The 18,616-nt window shown below is 44.0% G+C and overlaps 1 long non-coding RNA gene across 1 annotated transcript; it reads right to left on the reverse strand.

The window, feature by feature from the left end:
• Positions 1 to 989: 989 nt before the first annotated feature.
• On the reverse strand, positions 990 to 15,124 carry LOC117249845 (uncharacterized). Its single transcript, XR_004501009.2, has 2 exons — positions 13,213 to 15,124; positions 990 to 1,279 (listed from the first exon to the last, which is right to left on the reverse strand). It is a non-coding gene; the product is annotated as an uncharacterized LOC117249845 (long non-coding RNA).
• Between the last annotated feature and the right edge of the window lie 3,492 nt (positions 15,125 to 18,616).

The following is an 18,616-nucleotide window of genomic DNA, read 5'->3' on the forward strand; positions in this document are numbered from 1 at the left end:
CAGCAGTGCATAACCGAACACATTTTTCAATACCATAATCACTTCATTACAATTTTAATTTTGTGTCACCAAGCCTACAGGCATAACTACATAACGCCCTGGACACACCGGACATGTTAGTGCCGTCCGGTGTGTCCAGGCCGAAGCCTAATGGCACGGGTGTGTGGATGTCTGTTCATCTTTTCGTTCATGTCCTTATTAATGCACACTTTATAACTTGCTTGTTGGATTTATTAAAAACGAACAAATGAAAACTAAATGTCATTGAATATCTTTATTATCATTTAAAAATGAAAATTAAAATGACCAGTAAAAATAGATTATGACTGGATTTTTATGACCCTGTCGGTCAAAATGACCGGCGACGAAAAGGTCTAGCGCAACGTCTGGATAATACATAAGACTGGCTACAGAGAACACACAAATCCAGTATTCTTAAAATCAAAAGCATTGAAATTCACTGATCTGGTTTCAAACAGCACAAATTATGTACAGAGAAACAAACAACCTACTTCCAGGAAACATCCCAAAACTGTTTTTTCAAAGGGGGGGGGGGGGGGGTATCATTTAAGGGGAAAACTCAACTTCAAACATCCTTGTGCTCGCACATTACACAACATTAAAAACTTTTTGTATTTCCATATGTGGAGTGAAATTGTGGAGCAGACTCTCGGGGGACCTGAGGCACTGTCCAAGCATGAGCAAATTTAAACAGCGGTACAAACACATGGTGCTCACAAGGTATAGGGAAGAAGGATGTGATGAACACTAGGTGTTCCCACATTTTGTTAATAGTTACTTGTTTATTTAATTATTTATCTTGTATTACTGATACATGCCATATTCATGGAATGTTTATGAGTATGTAAATTTTAAAAAAAAAATAATACGCACACAGGGAATAACTATGAATTGTTGAGTGGAGAAGGGGTAGGATTTAATAAGCTTTGCTTCTTCCTATCCCTTTTAGAACATGTCAAGTATATATTCTTTTTGATTGTTTAACTGCTTTAATTGCTTTGTTGTTGTTTTTTTACTTTAACATGTTCGAAATAAAACCTTCATTCATTCAACTATAGTGTGTTGTCAAGAAAAGAAATATGTAGCGCTCTTCCAGCACTGACTCTGCACCCAAACCTGCAGTGAGTAGTGCAAAACAGCACGGTACACAACAACATGCGGTGTTCTCACCACAGCGGCCAAGGTTTGATGCCATCCTGGGGCCCTTCGCTGCATGTCGTCCCCTCTTTCCTCTCCCCACTTTACTGCCACTCTTCTTCTGTAAAAAAAAAGGCCAAGAAGATAATCATTGTTTTCATTTGCTGCTGTGAATTTCCCTGCACGAATAAGGGTAATCTAATCTCACCGCATGTTATCTTTCAGTGTTAATCTGTTGATCCCATGTCTCAGGTCATATTTACATGAGCAACATCTCTACAGAGAATGACGAATGCTTTGTCTGACTCAAGATCCTCTTTACTGATCAAGTCGCATACACCCCTTCCCTTGATTGGCTGTTTATACCAATACAGTATTGTGTCTTGCAGCTGAAATATGAAGTCATGGAAATAATGTCCCTTCTTAATGACTGGCTGTTTATTATTCATCTTTAACCTTTCCTCCCTTTTGGGACAGATTCTCCTCAGGTGTATTTTTCTGATGTGTTCCAATAAAAGATCCTGCCGGAGGACGAACACCTGCCGGAGGGGTTTTTCACAACACTTGCGGCACATACGATGCTGTATTTTAACTGATTGGAATGTGAGGTAAATGAATTATTAACAATTAAAAAAAGCGACTGGTCACAACTTACAAACCGTACATAAAGAGCGTCTTTATTCATATGGTCAGGAGTTCAGCAAATGTCCATCAGCAGCCTTGAGGAAGCTGCTGGCTGCTGTTTCCCCTCCTCATGTTTCTCTAGTTGTGTGCGCTCACTCACAGCTTTCTAGGTCAGCTCCTCAATTCAAGGCGAGCCTTTTTAACCGTTTTGTATTCTGCTGGCTCACAGCCTCACTTCAGAGAATAAACAGCCTCCCCCTGCCTGCTGCGCTGCAGCTGGGCTCAGACCCTACAGATGCCTCATGTCGACTGGCCGGTGGGCAGAAAAAAGGAATCGGTCTGTCTGCCATCATAAAGCAGTCGCTAACACGCAGAGCCGCCTGAGACGGGGGGAGCAGCAGGTCAGACTGCAGCCCTGCGACTGGCTGCCAGGTGTCGGGGAGCGCCGCTCGCTGTCATTAAACACACACAGTAATTACAGGAGTGTGAGAGGGTTCATACACATTAAGCACACACGTGCATGTGCTAACAGGCATCAGTTAGCACAGTTATCAGCTCTTCCATTAAACACAATGAAATATTATAATTGTTTATATAATTCTGTGTTTCTTTAATAAGTACCTGAAAATTGTAACACTGTTTTGTTTAGTACATATTATTTTTTTTCCTCATACAACGTTCGTATTATATAGTTGGGTCTGCGCCCCATGACTGATGTTAAATCCTCACATAAAGCTATATATTTAACGTGAAGTTACTGAGGTTAGGTTTAGGAAAAGAACCACGATGAGGACGTTAAAATGACTCAAAGTTTATACGGTCCTGAACACCAGTCACCTGGAGAAAGTCCTGTGTCCTCACCAATTGTTTGTACATTTTCCTGTGAAAAGTAATCTAGCGTCTAAATTCGTACATATGTTACGTATTTTGAAAGACAGCAAACACGTGACGGATGTGCCGACGGGAGTAAATGAGGAAGCAGTCTTGTAATGGAGGCAGGTTGGGGTGGCGGATGGGTCACAAAAGCACAGGACTTTCCCCTGGAGACAACTGTTTGAAACTTGGACTGGAACTTGTTAAATTACTTCTCCGTTACGCTGCATAAAATTGGTCATTTCTCCCAGAAATTCAGATGTGCGCGTCTGTGTTAATGTCAGGGTAATTGCTGGTAGGTTAAGTGTAGCTAAGGCTAGATAGCATGCAAATGATTTTTTACATGAGGGTTTTCTGTTGCCTGAAGTAACTTGTAAGAAGTAACTAAACTTCATTAGTTCTTTGTTGTTTGCTCAAGGATTCTTGTGATGCGCCGGTACCCCAGATGTACCCCTAATCCAAGGTGGGGCCTCCTTGGATTGGACTTGAACCCTTGACACAGGATCTCTGGGAGTGTCCTGCGGTGTCTGGCAGACCCATTTAGTCCAGTGGGTTGTGTCACAGATGCTCATTCAGATTGGGATCTGGGGAATTTGGAGGCCAGGTTGACACTTTGAGGTCTTTGTCACATTCCTTGGGCCATTCCTGAGCGATGTGTGGCATGGTGCATTATCCTGCTGGGGGGCCACTGCCATTGGGGAGTACTGTTGTCATGAGGGGGGTACCTGGCTCATCATTACGTGGGATAGTTACAAATTTCAAAAGTACTAACAGTGCATGAGAACAGCCTGATTTTGTGTTAATGTTCCCATTTGATCTTACTGATATCAAATAAATGCTAATAAATCGATAAAAACCACGCTGCAAAACACTAGCTGTCAACAGGGTCTATCCGAATATACTGGTCATATTGGGAGATCTTTCCACACTCGGGTGAAGACAGGAGATCAGCTGTAAATGACTCCCCTTGTCTGGCATTTCCAGCACACAGAGCTGAGGAGGCAGCTGGATCATAAGAAAGCTATGCATGGGAATAATGACGTGTAAACTAGGGTTTCATGGGAGAGCAGGCTGCTTGGTGACCACCTGTTTCTGAACAGAATACTGCATGCATTCTGTTATGTTTGCTTGTGTCATCGTTGGACGATCTCATCCTGGTTGCTCTTGACAACTTGACAACAAGGGTTCACAGTTGGATTTTCTCCTCTTGTCACAGAGAAGCTGTCCCTGTGACCTGAATGCATCAGTCCTGGAGTTCCACATCGAGCCAGATAACAGAGATAAAGCAGACTCTATAATGATATCCCTGCTCCCACTGGTCCCCGTGGAGCTATCAGTATCAGGGAGCATAATTTCAAATCTAAGGCACGTCTGCTCATTCGGCAAATCTCCTCTCCATTGAGCGTCTCCCTCCCGGCATCGCCCGCTCCCCTGGGCACAAGCCAGCCGCTCTGTTTCCTCAGCTGGGAACGGGGAATTCAGCCAGGCCCATTTGTCTCCATCAGCAGCGAGATCCGTCTCCAGAGAATAATGCTCCGCGATTCAGAACAGCTCATACGGCTTAGAGTTTGCAAAATAACAGGCACTGCAGAGCTGCTGGCTGTACTGAAGGTGCTGAAGAGCATCCTGAAAGCAAGTGTTTACTTAAATTATAGCTTGAGCGAGGGATTGAGGGTTTGCTGAAAGGCAGCACTTGTTGTGGACAGGAAGCAGTGCTGCTACATTGACGTGTCAGTTTGCCGATATTGGCCTTTAAATAGAAACTGGACATGAGGCAGAAAGATTGAAGTGATGACGGGACTTTAAGGATCAACTGTTGGAGTCAGTTTTAGTCAATAAAGTCATGGTGGCAGCTGATACAGAGAAATCACTGATTGAGTTTGAATTTCAGAGAATTCAGTCAGTCAGGGTCGTAGTTTTACACCAAATATGTCAAACCAATCCAGGAATGCTGCAATGTTGTCAGTCAAGTAAGAAACGAGTCAAGAAGTTCAGTGTTGCCAATCAGAGGCAGAGTCGGGCGATCTTGCAAAGAAAAGCCGATAGCAAAGCAGCAAGCTGAATAAACTGAAGGGTCATCTACATGCCTCGGCGTGGCGCCGGTCTCAGTCATGTTACGAATCCTCGGTTTTATTTTCCTTACTTTTATCCAGTCCTCCACAGAAAAAAGTCACCGCACTTTTGAGAGCTTTTCCCAGGAAGAAGAGCTTGTAACTTTCGTAGATGCTACTGCGACACTCAGTCAATGCGTTAAGTTTGCTATTGAAAAGACTCAGCTACGGCCCAACACTGCATATGAACAGGACATAGTGAGTTCGTAAGCACTCTAAACTTGACCAGGGGGTTTTGTTGCCTAGACCTGTGGAAAGGAATCTAAAATCTAAATCCACTGACAAAGCGGTGGTATTTGATGAGTTGGGATGAGAACGTGTTGGAGCGCACACACCGTCGTTTATTTCGACTCAACACCGAGATTTACATCTTCAGTAGGGACCATGGGGTTGGAGTTGAGAGACACAAAATCAGACAGTATTAAGAGACGAACTCATATGTTGTTGGTTTACAACTTCTTCTAAAGGAATTAGTTTGATGGATAACTGGAGAACAACAACATTTGACATGTCTCAGACATGTGGAAACCACCCTGAAAGAACAACGTCATGCAGAGGCGTCTCGGGGGCCGTGCACATGCCGCATCTTTAACTGCCTGGAAAACGCAAGGTCGGGTGCTACTCTTGTGCCTACTGAGTGCTGAGCTGATCTTCTTCCAGGCGCTGTTTATAAGTGTGTATTAGGCCGAAAATATTGTCCATGGGACGCAGCCCTGCACTAAAATGATCAACTTACAGACTGATATTTACGGAAGAAGGGAAAGATATCTGCCAGCTGTGATTGGTTGTTGTGACATGCGGTGCGTGCTGCTGCATTCCAGAAGTTGAACTCTGTTTATCTTAGGGCGCAGCCGTCGCGCCGTGAAAAATGGGTGCCTGGGAATGTGTGTGTGCTGCTCTGGCATTTGAGTGCACCTGCTGTGTGTGTACATTGAAAACAATGAATTTGAGGGTGCAAAGAACGTGGCATGTGTACGGCCCCAAAAGATGAAGTACAACTAGAGGGCTGTAGATACTGGCAACATAATGCTTTCTAAAGCGCAAAAAAAGTGCCAATGTCAAAAGACAATATCTTTCTCGTAAGTTAATTTCATGTCATTTTTTTCTATGGAAGTTCAAAAGAAGTGCAGACAGAAACACCCGGCCATGATAGCTTTAAATTCTGTGTCTTCAATAGGGGGGTCCGGGACTGTGGAGAAGTCAGAGGTTGCTGAAGGCCCAAGAGTAGCATCTCTGCTAACGGATCAACAGGACCAAGGTGAGGGAGTCACACCCAAGTGGGAAGACTACCAGGAGCTGCTGGAAACCATCTGTTCACATTGTGATGCAAAACTCTGATTCCCAGGTTTGTCATCTGACAAGGGCGTCAGTGGCAGGACCTCATTAGCAAAAGACTGACGCCCCAAAGATCGACTTTGTCAAGAAAACAGAGGGGCTGCCAAAGACATTCCGAAAATGCGTGAAAAGAAAGTGGAAAGATGGTGTTTGGAGTGAGAAGCTGTCGAGCTGAAATCACTCTGACCTCTCTGCAGACTACGCAGAGAGACAAAAGAGGTTTCAGCTGCTGGAGAGATACGGAGAGATTTATTACAGGAGGAATGACCCTGATGATTAAGAACGAACATGCACACTGGACTCGGATTAGAAATCTACTGTAATGTCTCATGGCCTTGCATGACCTGACAATGAAAAAACAGCTTCTCGTATAGTCTGACTGCAGCGGCCAGGCAAACACTCGGCTCAGGCCAACTATGGGACTGTTGCTGACAGTTCATGTGATGATAGTAGCCTGTTTGTGTTGTCATGCTGCTCCTGGGTAATGAAAAGATAGTTATATGTCCATGCTGGGCTGAGTTTGCCACAGTGGAGGCACTACAGTTCAGCCAGAGATGGGAAAGTAGAGTTTATGTTGCTCAAGGTAAAGCACTGCTTGTCTGTTTGTTATGTGATTCAGTGCAGTGATTTTGACAAAAGTATGAAGGTATTTATTTTCTACTTAACGGTTAAGCTGCACTTATCAACAAAGTAAATAAGTAAATAATATCCTGTAGCTCAGGACGTAGAGCAGGTCATCCACTAACTCAGAAGATCAGCCATTTGATCTCCAGTTCCTCCAGTCTGCATGAGGAAGTATCCTTGTGGCTTTTGAGGCATGAAAGTCCCAGGTGAGTGGAGTTGTCTTGATGAGGGGGGCATGGCTGACATAAGCCCTGTTCGGACGGGATTAGTTTAACGTGGAGATGTGGGGTAAAGTAATTATTACCAGGGATTTTAGTCCCGTCCGAACGTGCCATGTCTGTAATCATTACGGATAATGTCAGTAAAAATTCTGGCGACTTTTACCTTCTGTAAAACGGTCCAGAGAAAATACCTCGGGTAATATTAATCCCGTGCGAACGCAATCCTCTGCAAAAATGTATGGAAATATTTCATCACCATTTTTCCACGTTTACAACTATTTTTCCGCGTTTTTTCGATGATGGAGGTGCTTGAAGAAGCATTCAGTCCTGATAGTGGACATTCTTCTAATGATCGCATCGCCCTACGTGGGAGACCAATCAAACAGGTCCAGAATGAAGCACTTTTGTGAGCCACGAGACTTGTGGTTGTGTTAGGTAGGCCTAATATAAATCCATATTGGTAATCATTGTGAACACATACAAGAAATAACATAGCACGCACATGCTGACAGGGAGGTGACGCCAGGGCGCAAACCGAGTTACCACTCCCATCTCTGGTAGAATTACGGAGATTTCTTGTCTGTGACATTAGTCTACCCTGGAAATCCAGAGTTCTCGCGAGAGCACAATTTGAATTTGCTCAGCGAGTCACTCTGGCAATCAGTAACGATGCTCATTACCTATGCCCATGAAACCGAGCTGCACCAATCACATCGGTGTATCTGATATACGCGGGACAGAGGCGAGCTAAACAGATGACGACAGCGCTGTGACGACGAAGTCCGGAATCAGTCAGTAAACATTGCAAGATGGCTACGGATGAACACCAGCTGTTTGAAACGGCTTTGGCCGCTACAATGAACGAGTAAGACTTGGCTTTTTCTCTAAAAGAGGAACAGGACGTTTTTGCTGTTTTGCTGACCGGATACGGCAAGAGTCTAATCTACCAGTTAGCTCCACTGGTACTTAAGCGTATACGTCACCCCGTGTATTGTTCTGATTGGTCGTAGTGTTATCCAATTGTGTGCAGTGATATTTATAAATGCATGCTTGGTGCCGCCCCTCGAGTTGGGCCATTTGCATTACTCATGGCCAGACCCTAAATCTTTCTAGATTTGGGTCTGGATTTCCAGGCTAACATTAGTTCACATCCCTATGTAAAACTAATCCAGTCCGAATAGCACTAAAGACTGTGATAAATTCTACTTGAGCCACAATGCCACAACCGTGTGGTAGATTCTGGGGCGGCTGTGAGCCGTGCCCGGCACAGACAGTTAACTCTTGAAAAGATGTTCTGGGGTAATCTGAAAGACGCTTATTTTAGTCAATAGATGTCTGTTCGTGAGTCTGTGCCTGTTGGGAATTATAGACTCTGATTGTTGATGACGTTGGAAGGCCTAAAAGGTGACGCAAGAAATTAATAGGATCTTTAATCACTACCACTTTAAAATAAAAACTGTGGAATAATCCTTGTTTCAAACCCTCTAATTACAGCAGAGACATTGCTGCCTTTCTTGCTGGGATTGTGCCCCCCATATGTGGTGGGTGATTCATGCACATGATTCATTAACCAAGTGCCTTAAAAAGTCAGTTGTAAAAAGTCGTTCAGTTGTAAGACCCTCTATGGAGATACTGAGCTTGGTCTCCTTCTGCACCTGCACTCGCACTCAGCCGAGAGAAACTGACTAGAAAAGATGAACCAACTCTTCACTCAATAATCATTTCACGCTCTACAAATTGAGACGGACAACACAAGTCCAGACAACACAAATCTCTTCCTCCTCTCAGGTAAAACACAAAAAATTACAGAGGACACAAAAATCGATCCAGGTAGTGCATCATAAAAAAATATGGCATGCTCAGCGGGAGGCAGATGGGACAGCAGGTCTCTGAGTGTTGGGAGTTAAGCGGATGCATCTTTGAAACAGAAACACATGGATGCCTTGTGAGCAGTGCAGCAGAGAAGTCTGGGTGAGCATATGGAGAGGCGATCACAGGGACCAACGCCAGACAGACACATAGAGAGCGAAAGGAACAGGAAGAAGAGAAACACACCCCAACAACTCAGTAACACCTGCTTCAGGAAGGAAACTCCACACATATAGTTATGTCATAATCAGTACCTCAGTCTTTATGCATCCAAATTATGTAGCACATAACATAGTATTGCAATCACAAAGGAGTGATGGCATAGTTGTGTACTACTTTTAAAATGTTTCAAAATGTTAAAATTCAGGGCAAATAAATTACAGCTACCTGGCAAAATTAAACTTAGGTTACAGTTAGCACTGTGGCTGCCTAGCTAGCTGTAACTTAGCTACACTGCATGGATCTGGTGTTGGTTGCTTTGTAATGTCAGCTGATAAAATAGGCTAATTTGCAACTAGCCCCAGGGGTCTGGGTGAATTAGTGCAGTGGTTCGCAACTGGTTGGGGCTAGCAAGTTGGATTCTAGTACTTGTTAGCATCTGTCTTGGGGCTAGCAAGTTGGATTTTAGTACTTGTTAGCATCTGTCTTGAGGCTAGCAAGTTGGATTCTTGTCCTTGTTAGCATCTGTCTTGAGGCTAGCAAGTTGGATTCTAGTACTTGTTAGCATCTGTCTTGGGGATAGCAAGTTGGATTTTAGTACTTGTTAGCATCTGTCTTGAGGCTAGCAAGTTGGATTCTTGTCCTTGTTAGCATCTGTCTCGAGGCTAGCAAGTTGGATTCTAGTACTTGTTACCATCTGTCTTGAGGCTAGCAAGTTGGATTCTTGTCCTTGTTAGCATCTGTCTCGAGGCTAGCAAGTTGGATTCTAGTACTTGTTACCATCTGTCTTGAAGCTAGCAAGTTGGATTCTAGTACTTGTTAGCATCTGTCTTGAGGCTAGCAAGTTGGATTCTAGTACTTGTTAGCATCTGTCTCGGGGCTAGCAAGTTGGATTCTAGTACTTTTTAGCATCTGTCTTGAGGCTAGCAAGTTGGATTCTAGTACTTGTTAGCATCTGTCTCGAGGCTAGCAAGTTGGATTCTAGTACTTGTTAGCATCTGTCTTGGGGATAGCAAGTTGGATTCTTGTACTTGTTAGCATGTGTCTCGAGGCTAGCAAGTTGGATTCTAGTACTTGTTAGCATCTGTCTTGAGGCTAGCAAGTTGGATTCTAGTACTTGTTAGCATCTGTCTCGAGGCTAGCAAGTTGAATTCTAGTACTTGTTAGCATCTGTCTTGAGGCTAGCAAGTTGGATTCTAGTACTTGTTAGCATCTGTCTTGGGGCTAGCAAGTTGGATTCTAGGACTTGTTAGCATCTGTCTTGAGGCTAGCAAGTTGGATTCTAGTACTTGTTAGCATCTATGTTGGGGCTAGCAAGTTGGATTCTAGTACTTGTTAGCATCTGTCTTGGGGATAGCAAGTTGGATTTTAGTACTTGTTAGCATCTGTCTTGGGGATAGTAAGTTGGATTCTTGTACTTGTTAGCATGTGTCTTGAGACTAGCAAGTTGGATTCTAGTACTTGTTAGCATCTATGTTGGGGCTAGCAAGTTGGATTCTGATACTTGTTAGCATTTGTCTTGAGGCTAGCAAGTTGGATTCTAGTACTTGTTAGCATCTGTCTTGAGGCTAGCAAGTTGGATTCTAGTACTTGTTAGCATCTGTCTTGGGGCTAGCATGTTGGATTCTAGTACTTGTTAGCATCTGTCTTGAGGTTAGCAAGTTGGATTCTAGTACTTGTTAGCATCTGTCTTGGGGCTAGCAAGTTGGATTCTAGGACTTGTTAGCATCTGTCTTGAGGCTAGCAAGTTGGATTCTAGTACTTGTTAGCATCTATGTTGGGGCTAGCAAGTTGGATTCTGATACTTGTTTGCATTTGTCTTGAGGCTAGCAAGTTGGATTCTAGTACTTGTTAGCATCTGTCTTGAGGCTAGCAAGTTGGATTCTAGTACTTGTTAGCATCTGTCTTGAGGTTAGCAAGTTGGATTCTTGTACTTGTTAGCATTTGTCTTGAGGCTAGCAAGTTGGATTCTAGTTCTTATTAGCATCTGTCTTGGGGCTAGCAAGTTGGATTCTAGTTCTTATTAGCATCTGTCTTGGGGTTAGCAAGTTGGATTCTTGTACTTGTTAGCATTTGTCTTGGGGCTAGCAAGTTGGATTCTAGTAGGCTTCAATGCAGACTGGTGTAAGCAGGCCAGGGTGCAGCCTGGGTGCAACCGAGCTGCAGGCTCGCTGATTGGGTAGTAGGCTGAAAACAGGGCTATTGGCCAGGGGCTGAAAGGCTGGGAAATAAGCTGGAGGCTAGCTGACTGGGAAGCAGGCTGGGTATCAGGGGAGACAGGAGTAGCAGGCCCAGGAGAAACAGGCAGAGAAGTTAAACACACACAAACAAATTGCAGTAATGTCTGGTGGTGAGGGGAGAGCAGATTAGATCACTGTGCATCTCTGTACAGCACACCACAGAGTCTGAGGTAACCAGATTTCCATGATAACATGTTAGCAACATGTCTGGACACTTTCTATGAGTTATTCATGATTCATAAAGGAAAAGAGGGGGATTGGCGGGGACATGAATTTCTTTCCCCGGACCAGTAAATATAAAAACGCACTCCCTAGCAGTGTGGTAGCTAGTCTCTGTGACATGCCTGCTGAATTAAGCCAGCTGATACTCTGCACACTATCTAACAGGGCCACAGATATGCAGTTTTGTAAAGAAGACACATTATCCGTCAGGAATTAGGATGATTCATTGACTTGTGGCGGGCCAACTGAGCTAGGCAGCAGTGTTTGGATGTGTTCCTGGCTAGCGGGATGATGAATCTCTGAATTTCTCTCTCTCTTGCTTGTCTTACAGCCATCAGCCTGTGTTTAATGTTTTCTTACCCCTGTGCCAAGAAGATGTCTCCAATAGCGCTGAATCCCACATTGTGCTCGACAGCAAAGTGTCCGCTGAGTGCCAGGGCACCCGCGCAACACTTGCTCTGTGTGTCAAGGGGTAACGAGGTTAAGTGGGCTTAATGTGCAAACAAGCATGGCCAAACAGCTAAGTAGCATCTGGGGGGGGGGCTAATATGAAAATCCATCAGTGAAGTGATTTCCAGGGATAACAGAGCTGGGAAAGAAATGCCAGGCGCACATTCAAAACACATGGGAGGTATTTGAGGGAAGCCTGAATGATTGAGCTCCTACTGGTGCCTTGAAAATGGGCTTTCTCCAGAGGTTTGGTTTGATGTGAGAGAGAAAGTTGGGAGGAGAGAGACAGTGAGACTAGACTGTCTGTGAGATGGAGTGTGTGTGTATGTGTGTGTGTGTGCGCCCTCGTCTCCAGAGGACTTAAGGACGGGGAAGAGAAACGCTCAATCACATCCAGCTGTTGTGCTGATGGATGGGAAGCACTGGGCATGTGAGTCCGTTTACTGAGAGAGGAGTTCCAGTGTGATGTGCACACAAAGAGACAAGCAGCACATAAACACAAGCTTGCCCTCCTATTTTTATTTTTTTTTTACAATTTGGCAAAACCCAACCTGTCATATTAAAAATACTGAGTGGAAATGGAAAAATACAAAATCCAAGCCTTTGAAAAAGTTTCTGCGCTCACTCAAACAAAAAAAGTTTTGTCAGTTCAGATGATACGCCAAATGTAGGGGTGTTGAGTCATGCTTACCAAGATTTGATAAAGTAATGCCTCTCAGACATTTGATTTAAAGCCCCATAAAGCAAAAGTGTTGACGTTAACCTTTTAATGTCAACTTTTATTTCCTTGTGGAATTTTTTTTCTAAATGACCCCTTGGATTTCTAAATGTGGGCCAAATTTGTCGAAGTTCCATCAAGGCGTTTGTGAGATACCGCTTTCAAGAGAATAAGACAGGTGCAGGTCACATTGCCCTTGACCTCTGACCTATGACCACCAAAATCTAATCAGTTCAAGGAGAGTCCAAGGGCATGTCTGTGCCAAATTTGAAAAAAATCCCTAAAGCTGTTCTTTGGATATCTTGTTCGTAAGAATGGGACGAACTGACGGACAACCCGAAAACATAATGCGAAAAATACCAAGGCACAACGCTTTGCTAAAAAAAAGCCTTTCATAAATGGGCCTAGTGCTTACATGCATCCAAGGGCATAGCTTTCACTCACCTGTTTCTCTCCACCACACCTACCTGCCAGCCTATCACCTGTCCACACAGCTCCCACTCCTGCTAATCCACTATGCCCACCTCATCTAGGCAACTCAGTTCACCTGTTTCTGATTAAACACGGCACATACACACCTTTCTGTGTGCGCTATGGAGTTTACTCACCTTCATCGCTGGTTCCTCGACTCCTCTGCTCGCTCAATGCCATCCCCTGCCTCCTCCCTCGTGGTACAGCTGCACACAGTCGACTCTGGTATCTGGTGTGAGCGCATCCAGCAGATGCCAGAGATCCTCCTGTTCCTGGCTTCGGTGTGGCTCAACAAAGCTGCTGGACTGGACCTGTGCCTCGGGAAGCCTCAAGACAAGAAGTTGAACTTTGTCGCTGTGGTGCTGCAATTGGGTTCTGCCACCTGTTGCATACCGTCAGGGACTGGTTCTTACCGTCCATATGCAAACCTACACCCTTGTGATTATCAACATTGATCTAATTTTTTTTTTTTTTTTACTGTTTAAAATGGGTACATCAGATCGTAAAGCTGTGGGCAGCACGTTCAGTCACAATGATTGACCACAGGGTGTCAGAGACCATGGCCAGGCAGGTGCAATGAACTCCTCTTAGATCAAAGTGAACAGCTTTGTTCCAACACCTACTACCCTCTAATTACAGCAGATGAAGATAGATCCAGTATCCTCCCACACTGACAACCTCCTCACAGCAAACCCATCAACATCTCTACAACCTACTCAGCAACACCAGCCTCCTGGAAACTGGCTTTAAACTTTAAACTTCCTGATTAATGTTTGAAAAACTCAACACAGGTTGCAGCTGAAATTTAGTTAAAAATTTTGTATCTAAGACAACAGTTAGAAAATACAAACAAAATTCTGACTTAATTCTGAGTCCTCTGACCTTTTTCACTCAACAATATTGTTTTGACTTGGCCTTAATGTTCTTACATAGAAGAGAGTTTGTCTGTGGTTGGTGGTAAATGTGCCTGCAGAGCTCCAGTCTTGCGACCCCTCAGCAGGACAGATACAAAGGTGAGCCTGAGTCCAGGTTGGTGGGTGGCACCCAGTAGGGTGCGGTGCATTCACAGCCTGCGCTGATGACAGGAGTCCCAGGCAACTGCTGCTGACATGACCTGAGTGCTGACTTGTTATTAGAGCAATATCACAAGGCACGTAAACAAGCACACCCTGTTGTTTGGCCGGACGGCGCTTCACAGGGTTGGTGACACTAAAAAGACCTTACAAGACAGGCTCACGTGATTTACAGTGTATATATTGCTCTAAATGTCGCAATTCCAGCCAATTTTCCCCTCCTATGATGAACCCTCCTCCTGAGCAGAGCCAATCAATACACGTTATCAGATGTCTGGGTGGAGAAATAACTTCAGTGTGGTGAGACAGGGCATCGTAAAGAGTTGCTAACTCATCTCCAGGACTTTCATTAGTCTGCCTCTCAACACTTTTAGTCCTGTCATGCTTGAAATGGTTCCAGGGGAAGCCAGTGCTGGTTGCCACAGAAAATAAAAGCTATTTGTAGACAAAAACCGAGTGCCTACGCTTCCCAGTAAGCACCATTTATCACACACTCGAAGGGTCGGTGAAAAATATAAAGCAGTTTTTCTCAGACTTCACTGGTCTCTGATCCCGTTGAACCGTTGGCAGGACCCTGGTGAGTCCATCACACTGATGTACTGTTCAAACTCAAATAAGAAACCAAATACGTGAGACTGATTTTAAGGATCTACCTTTGTATTGTTCCATTTGACTGAATAATGCAGCCGTAAAAATAACTTTAAGTGTGAATTTTCAGCCAGTGTAATCATGTAGTTTCTATAAGCAAAAAAGGAACAGTTACATAATTAAATGATGGAGTTTAGGGTTAGGCAAGTAAAGTTACTGTGGTTAGATTTAGGAAAAGAAACATGGTGAGGACGGACTTTAAAATGTCTCAGAATTCTGTCAAAGTGCACACCTTTATGAACACGTCTCCAGGGTAAAGTCCTGGGGAAAAGTATGCGTTTTTGTGACTCATACACTAGTGATGTCCAAATGAAGCTTCATGAACCACCAGTTGTATTTGCTGAACCCACTAGATGGCGCTCTTGGTGTAATGAAAAAGGCTCAAGGGATGGCAATGCAGTTTGGTTTCACCCCTTTGTTGAGCAAAGAGTGCCAGAGTGGACCCAAAACATAAAGAAAATGGTTCATGAAGCTTCATTTGGCCATCACTAGTTGAAACCAAACTGCATTGCCATCCCTTGAGCCTTTTTCATTACACCAAGAGCGCCATCTAGTGGGTTCAGCAAATACAACTGGTGGTTCATGAAGCTTCATTTGAACATCACTAGTTTCAACTAGCAACGGCCAAATGAAGCTTCATGAACCATATTCTTTATTTTTTGGGTCCACTGTGGCACTCTTTCTTCAGCGAACCCACAAGTTCCATCACTTATATCAAATTACATTAATTAAGTTCAGCCCACTGAGCAGCAGCAGGAGCTCTGATTGGCCAGCTGTTAAGTAGTAGCAGGGTCTGGCCTATCAGAGCTCCTGCTGCTCCTGCTGCTGGGTTGGACTTAATTGTCTTTATAAGTGGTTCATTTTAAGATTCAATTAACGTGTAACCTGGGTTCATGAAGCTTCATTTGGACATCACTACTCACTAGATGGCGCTCTTGGTGTAATGAAAAAGGCTCAAGGGATGGCAGTGCAGTTTGGTTTCAGCCCTTTGTTCAGCAAAGAGTGCCAGAGTGAACCCAAAAAATAAAGACAAAGGTTCATGAAGCTTCATTTGGACATCACTAGTTGAAACCAAACTGCATTGCCATCCCTTGAGCCTGTTTCATTACACCAAGAGCGCCATCTAGTGGGTTCGGCAAATACAACTGGTGGTTCATGAAGCTTCATTTGGGCATCACTACCATCCACCACCCCAACCTGCCTCCTTACAAGAACACTCTAGGTGCTTCCTGGATTACTCCAGTCAGCGCATTGGTCATATGATCTTTCAAAACATGTGGGATATGTACGAATTTACGTATTAACGCTTTTTGAGAACAGCCTGGTTTAGTTGCCATGTCATATCCCGCCTAAGGTAAGAGTCAAACGAACCACAGTCATATCGCTCAGTGTGTTTTCTCCTCTGTGAGGCAACAGTAAGCATATAGCATATGTTTGCTCTCTACACTATATCCAAGATTATGAGGGCTAAAATATAAAAATCTCTCCCAACTGTCTTGAATCTTAAAAAGCCAATGTGAGATCAGTGCTGCTGCCAGACAGATAATAGCACACTGGAAACGTATTTGATTTCTATGATTGGCTCAGAGTGTTCCTTTTTCATTTGGCTTGAGTTTATCTCCACTTTATTTTAATGTCATCGGCGGATTAAAATCAGACATGGACTCATGAGAGCTGTTGCATCATAGTCAGTTTTTTATGTGATTGTCTTCACTTTGGCCTCTAAACCTAACCTTTAAAACCCAACATAAGTCGATGTCCCAGACATGAGATGTGGTTGAGAGTGTGAAACAATATATTTTTTTGATATTCAGATTTTGATTTCAAAAGGGAACGCTCCAAATTGAGTTTATTGCCTTCATTAAGCGTGTCACCTCTCCAGCCAGAGCGAGTCAATGAGAACTGAGAATGTGGGCCTTAATTTCTCTCTGGCCTGTGGCCTCATTGCGAAAGCACTAATTATGTGTGCCCCATTCACAGCTTCAGTTTACACGCCGAGTTCGGGAGGAGTTCATTTGGTGTGGCAGGACCTCATCTGTGTGGACGCTGCTTATTATTATGTTGTTGCTGTTTCAGTGAAATGTGAGATTATGGGAAGCACGTTATTCATCTGAGAAACTACTACAGAATAATTAAAACATCATCGACAGTAACTCCAGCTTATTGGCTTTAATTCTGTACCAACTCAAATAAGACTTGTGTTTGTCGACAGGTTAATGTGCTCTCTGCAAGTCGGAAAGTAATATCAAGATAATTAGATTCACTCAGGAATTCAAAAAGATTCACATCTTATAAACGCTTTTCTCTGCTCGTCTAGTCAAAGTAGACTTTTGCCAGGATGTGCTGATAGAAGAGAGTGAGAAATAAATTACAGCTTGTCTGGAAAGCTGACACATGTTGATGTTTGGAAATAGGACAGTGGCGTATCTTGATGCATTGACGCGTGTCATCCTGGGCTCGACATAGAAAACAATGGGCGTGGGTGTTTTGACACATGTCAGACATCTAAAAAAAAATAAAGCTGCATTAACATCTTTCGGAACAACAGAATAAGCCAGTATCTTGCATCGTGACCGTAAAGATGTATTGCTAAACAGTTTGCTCCTGTCTGGCACAAGGTGATGAGAGCAGAGTTTGTGGGCCACAAGCCAAAACAAGGAGCTCAAAGAGGCTAAAACGTTGCAGACCAAGGACCCCCCCCTCATTTTTTTCTCAAATTTCCCAACAGTACTCCCCAATGGCAGTGGCCCAAAAACTGTTTAGAAATGCCCTGTGGAGCGTGACAAAAAGCTCAAGGTGTCGACCTGGCTTCTAAATTTCCCAGGTCCCAATCTGCTCAAGGATTCTTGTGATGTGCTGGTACCCCAGATGTACCCCTAATCCAAGGTGGGGCCTCTTTGGATGGGACTTGACCCTTGACACAGGATCTCTGGGAGTGTCCTGCTGTGTCTGGCACCAGTGCACTGGCGGCAGATCCATTTAGTCCAGTGGGTTGTGAGGTGGGTTAATGGCACGTGCCACAGATGCTCATTCAGATTGGGATCTGGGGACTTTGGAGGCCAGGTTGACACTTTGAGGTCCAAGTCACATTTCTTGGGCCATTCCTGAGCGATGTTTGCAGTGTGGGGGGGTACTTGGTCTGTAGAAAATCCACATACTATACAGCTGGGACAGACAATATACTCAATTTTTATGTCATACTTAGTATCAGCAGTGTGTAGTATATGATTTTGAGCAGAGCCTGAGACTTTTTCTTACCTCCTGATTGTGCGCATTTCCTGTCACAGAGGCCTTCTGGGAAGTATCCCCCCATATTACCATCATGTCTCTGCCGCCACTCCTGCAAATCCACCTTGAAAGCACTTCATGAGGCATTCATTAGCTGACTATTGGAGCCGTGCAGCTCCACAGTCCTAACTGTCATCACTTAGAGCCAGACTTGCAGGGACTCCAGACAAAACATGACTCACTTCTCCACTGTAAACACAATAACTCGCCATGAAACACAACGCTCAGCACATTCACACCAGTCCCACCTCTGGATTCCGGAAATTGATGGAGGAAATAAAAGCTCATAGGGTTTACCAAAATCCATGCAAATTACCGCATTAAATTGTGATTAGACTTAAAGAGATACAGATGAAAACAGCCACACCTCTGTTGGAAAATAACTGGGAAGTGCCACGTCAGGGGTTTCCACATGAGGTGGTTAACCAAAGAGAAACCACCAACACCTTGCTGTTGTCGAAGAGCTTAATTATTACCAAGCATTCTTAATATCAACCATCTGAGCATTTTTTTTTAAATCACCAAAAAGACA

The sequence above is a fragment of the Epinephelus lanceolatus genome, chromosome 24 (assembly GCF_041903045.1).
Source record: "Epinephelus lanceolatus isolate andai-2023 chromosome 24, ASM4190304v1, whole genome shotgun sequence".
In the NCBI taxonomy this organism is placed as follows: domain Eukaryota; kingdom Metazoa; phylum Chordata; class Actinopteri; order Perciformes; family Serranidae; genus Epinephelus; species Epinephelus lanceolatus.